A 5918-nucleotide genomic window follows, 5' to 3' on the forward strand; every position below is an offset into this window, starting at 1 on the left:
TTCTCTGTAGAGCAACTCAGGCAATCTGGCCACAGGCAGCAAACAGCAAGGCAGGTCACCAACAGTCAGCCAGATGACAGGGTCTGACAGTCCCCAGCTCAAGTGTTGTATTCTCCAGTAGCGTGGCAAAGCAGGTCTTGAAGGAACCTCAATCTACAGCAACACAGTTCATGGGTTGGGTGCCCCACAGGTAGTGTAGCTCGGAAGTTGAGGCAGAGAACCAGCTAAGGTTGCATCAGAGAGCAAGAGACAGAAAGGTAAGGTTCTCTGAGCCATTTATCTTTTTGCCGTTCAATTATCCCACATGTGTTCATTGGCCAGGTTGGCAAATAAACCTACCTATCACAGTGAGTTAACAATGGAAGTGTATGATATGTAAATCTGATATCAAGAAAACTACTTTTAAGAAAGGAAATCAAAATTGATTGGTAAAGTAGGAAGAGTTTTTACTTAGGGGTCATTGAGTTTATGTTAATGGTGCTGGAATAATTTGGAAAAGGATATCAATAACTATTGCATAATAGAGTATGATCAATGGCACTGAAATATACATGTAGAAAATATTGAATTTGAGAATATTTTGTTATGTATGTTTCTCCCACAATTATTAAAAATCATAATGATTACACTAGTAATGAGGACAAGGAAGAAGAAAATGTTAAAAAATTGATTGTGGTACTGATTGTATAACTCTTCTTGATGTGATTGAACCATTGAATGGCATGATATGTGGATGAAGTGACAAAACTGTAAAAATAATAATTAAAAATGTCCTATAAATAAATAAAAGTTTACAAAACATATATGTATAGTGATGTCATGCTCTGACAGGGAGGTGATGGTGGGGATGAGAGGAATCCAACTTCCAAAGCTGGATTCAGTTCTCAGGTGGAAGCAGCTGGATTTGGGGGCAGCTAGGTGTGAGGAGGCAGGAGGCTCTGACTTCCCTTTTCAGATACCCATCACTGAACTGAAACAAATCCGCATGGTGCTAAGTATAGCACTATCTAAAGGAATGGCTGGAAAAACCGATGCAGTTGGAAACTGACAAATTATTATATACATATGTGTATACACACACACCCACACAAATATATGTATATCAGCAAGCTACAGGAAACATTCAAGGTCTTATGAACATTTCTTAAAGGTTTTCTATCAAAGATTATGTAATTTCAGAAATAAGTTCACATTTTAAAGGAGACTTTAAATACTGCAAACCAAACCAAATCAAACCAAACAAAGAAGACCAACCAATTAAATTCCCCAACAAACAGAGCATATAAAACCAAACAACCCTAAGTCACTGTTGCCATCAAGTAGATTCCAATTCATAGCAACCCTATAGGAGAGTCGACCTGTCCCATAAAGTTGGAAAGGCATCTTTGTGCATGCAGACTGCCAGACCTTTCTACAGAGCCCCTGGGAGGTTTGAGCCACAGATCTTCAGTGAGCAGCCACAGTGTTTCACCCCTATTTCACCAGGAATCCTATTTCATGTGACAAGACAGTGATAATGGCATGTATCATTATGCATATAACAGATGGAATTTCCAAAGTCCAACGTAGTTTCACGAACATCGACATGGAGAGTTTTTCTTTCTTTTTAAAGGGTTTTCTTGACATATTATTCACATATGTCAACACACAGTTAATCACATCAAGAGGAATTTGTACAATCATCTCCACAACCATTTTAGAACATTTTCTTCATTCTTGTACTCACTGTTAATAGTTCACGTTTCCCCCAATCCTCCCTTGCTACATCCACGAGAAAACGTTAATCCAGTACTGTCCTTATAGATTGACCTAGCCTGGATTTCATATACGGAAAATCATTGTTAAGAAACAACACAAAACAAAAACCAAGAAACTAACGACAATAACAGAGGAAAACAGATAAAATACCTCACTAGAAGAGAAAGCAAAACTATTAAAAACAAATTTAAAATGGATTAAAAGGGAGGTCAAATGATAGGGTGTTAAAATGTACCCTAATTGCATCGGCAACAATCCACTTTCCATCACACTCTGCATGATAGCAAAGTTATTCACATCCTTGGTTTATGGTCCAAGGGGATTCACCAGAGACTTAACCCATGTGCATTTCACCTCACTTTTTTTCTTTTTTAACCGAAACAACTCTAAAATGGATCAAAAGGGAGATCAAATAGTAAGATATTCTATTGTAACTTAACTACATCTGCCACAATGGACTACTTTATAATGCTCGCTGTCTGTTAGCAAGGCTGTTGACTGTGATCAGAGGGCAATCACAGGAGGCTTCATCCACACGTGGACCCTGCAAATGGGTTTTGGGCTTCCTCTGTCATCCATAGGCATCTGCAAACCAGGGGTGCACAGTTTAAGCTCTCATACCACCCCTCATTTGGATTTGGCTTTACTCATTTACAATCACACAGAAATTTTTCAACCAACAAAGCAATAGTATTGAAACAATGAAGCCCTGGTGGCATTGTCTTTTAAGTGTTGACAGCTAATAGCAAGGTTGGAGGTTCAAACCCACTAGCTGTTTAGTGATCGAAAGATGAAGATATGTGTTCTCATGAATATTTACAGAGGGTTGCTATGGGTCAGAACCAACTGGATGACAGTGGATTTTGTTTTTGGTTAGTAAAAGAAGAAGCCATTGTATTAGGTAGTCTAGGCCACTTCTTGCAGCCATTGAATGAAAAGTGCAAGGAATTTCCAGGTAAGTTTTGAAGACTTCTGTGAATCAATTAGAAATTCAAGTTGATGGAGGTGTCACCATCTTCAATATGTAACTTCCATGGTTAACTTGGGCATGGACACAATTCCCTCCTTTGGATTTGGATTTTATTTATAATCTTTGATCCTACAGGCGGGTGTGCTTCTTCCATGTGGACTTAGTCAATGCCTTGTTTAGATGGCTGCTTGTTTGAAGACAAGCTTTTAAGACCCCAGGTGCTTTTCTTTCTGGTAGCCAGGCATCATCTAGTTTTTTTCACCACACTTTGCTACAGCACCCATATCTCTTGATAAGGAAGAACATAGAGCAGGGCCAATCCACAAGAACTAGTTTTTCTTAAGATTGGGCTAAAATTTAGTGGAAGTCCAAAATCTGTTCATGTATTTATGGTTTATACATTTATATCTCTGCATTATGCATTTATGTCTCTGGTTCACTTTAGAAACATCATTATTATTTACGATAGAGAACATTATGACTCACCTCTTTAGGGCATAAGGTGATTGATTCTATTGATGTTGCTGTTGTTAGGTACCATTGAGTCAGTTCCGACCTCTAGTGACCCTATCAAAGCACAACAGAATGAAACACGGCACAGTCCTAGGCCCTCCTCACAATCGTTCCTGTGCCTGAGCCCATTGATGCAGCCACTGCATCAATCCATCCTGTCGAAGGCCTTCCTTCTTTGTCAACACTCCTCTACTTTATCACACATGACGTCTTTCTCTAGGAACTGGCCTCTACTGACACCTTGTCCAAAATATGTAAGATGAAATCTGCTACCCTTGACTCTAAGGAGCAGTCTGGCCTTCTGTCTTCCAATACAGATCAGTTTGTCCTTTCAGCAGCCCATGGTATTTTCAATATTCTTCTCTAGCATCACGATTCAAATTCATCTATTCTGCTATGGGTTTCCTTATCAAAGTACAACTTTCAAATGCAATATGATGCGATGGAAAATACCATCTTGTGATCTCTTAACTGATGCTTCCATGAACATTGATTGTGAGTCCAAGTAAAACAAATCCTTGACATCTTCAACCTTTTCTCCATTTATCATGATCTTACTTATTGGTTGAGTGGTGAGGCTTATGGTCTTCCGTATATTGATCAGTAATCCATATTGAAGGCTTGATCTTCATCAGCAACCCTTGATCTTCCATCAACAAGTGCTTCAATTCATCCTCGCTTTCATCAAGTGAGGTTGTGCCATCTGCATACTTCAGGATATTAATAATTCTACTTCAAATCCTGCTGCCACACTCTTCTTCATATAATCCAGCTTGTATGATGATTTGCTGAACATACAGTATCCATAGAGAAAACCATGCAGTATTCTCTCGTTCTGTTCTAACAACAGCCTCTGGATCCATGTACAAGTTCTTGAATAAGCATAACGAAGTGCTCTGGAACTCCCATTCTTCTGAAGTTGAGTGCCTTTGCATCGTCAATGAAACACAAGTAAACATCTTTCTGGTTTTCACTGCTTTGAGCCAAGACCCATCTAACATCAACATCCCTTGTTCCACATCCTTTCTGAATCTTCATGAACTATTGATAGTACCATTAATTTATCCAATGGTATAGAATTTAAAACACTATTGAGAAAAGGAAAGTATACTTGTATAGGTAGGTTTCAGTCAAAATGCCTCAATTGTTGAATTTTACAGATTAAATGCTTAAGTGACTGGACAGTAGTTACACAAAGAATGGGGGTTGGTAATTGGGTAAAACTTTCAGTAACACTCAGGCAGAATCACACCTACCAAATTCGTGTATGTTTTAAGAAAGCAAGGAGGCCATTAAAATAGTAAATATATGTTAGTGCCTTGACCACTATTCATCGGGCCCCCTCAAAGCAAGAGATCTAAACCAGAGTTCGATGACTACCACCGAGTCCATGTCCTCAAGTTAGCCGACATCTCTCTTCTCACAGTAGGGCATTTTAGCCCTCATTCCAAGGGAGGATGTTGGTTTCTTAAAGGGGCCACTGGTGAATTTGCGGCAAAACTTAATTAGTAGGGTTTCCACACCAAATCCTGGTGTGGTCTATGAAAGGTGTTTGTGACAGGACAGGACAGAGTCTGAAGTCCCAGTAATCCATAGAACATGACCTGGGTCACCAAGAGCTGGATAGAAAGTAGGTTAGAGTGTCCAATTAGGAAAATAGTACCAGGCATACGAGGGGGTACCCACCTCCAGTGGAAAAAGCTCCACTGATGTGAAGGGGATAGTGCACTTGGAGTTCATTGCACAAGGTCAGACTGTTAAATAAGCTTTCTATTTAGAAGCTCTGAAAAGATTGCATAACAGTGCGTGACAAAAAAGGCCTGATATGGGGCACATAGGGGACTGGTTTTGCCACCATGACAATGCACCTGCTCATGCAGCCATTTCAGTGTGCCAGTTTTTGGCAAAAAAAACAGCATGCCTCTCTTGCCACACACACCTGACTCATGTTATCTCCTCCATGCGACTTCCTTTTGTTTTTGTGAATGAAGAGGAACATGAAATGACAGCGATTTGAAAGAAGAGGTGAAGAAAAAAATGAGGGAGGTGTTGTCAGCCATCCAAGCACATGAATTTGAATGGAATTGCAGATTTGACAAATGTATTAAGTGTAATGGAGAGTACTTTCAAGGTGATAAGGTTGTTTTGTTGAAAAAAATGTAAATACATAACTTTGAAAAAAATGTTGTTTTTTTTTTAAGGTACACCCTTGTATTCTCCCCCTTGGGTTCTATGTAAGAGTCATTCAGCATTTTTCCCAATGGGAGCTGCTTTTCCAGGTTTACCTGCCCAAAGAAATGTAATTGCCTTTCCTGAGAAATATCTGCTCCCTCCTTTCCATGTTGACGTGAATTTCCATAAAGGTTAGTTTATTGCTCTTGTAGGAGTGTCTGCTGCTTTGGGGTGACCTTAGCACAATATTGGATGGCAGCAACTGACCGGTCTTCTCCCTGAGTGCTCTTTGGGACATTCAATTGGAACAAGGAAAACATTAGAGAGAACGTATAAAGATGGTAATTTCTATGGAAATACTTTTGCTCCCACCACTTTTTCCATCTACTAAGGCAGAGGGACAAAACAGCAAAGACCTACAGCTTTTGTAAGGGGACTTTGCAAACTAAAGTCATCCAGACACCTGTCTATATGCAATTCATACCCACAACGGAAGCTACAGATA

Source organism: Tenrec ecaudatus, chromosome 4, assembly GCF_050624435.1.
Source record: "Tenrec ecaudatus isolate mTenEca1 chromosome 4, mTenEca1.hap1, whole genome shotgun sequence".
Taxonomy (NCBI): Eukaryota; Metazoa; Chordata; class Mammalia; order Afrosoricida; family Tenrecidae; genus Tenrec; species Tenrec ecaudatus.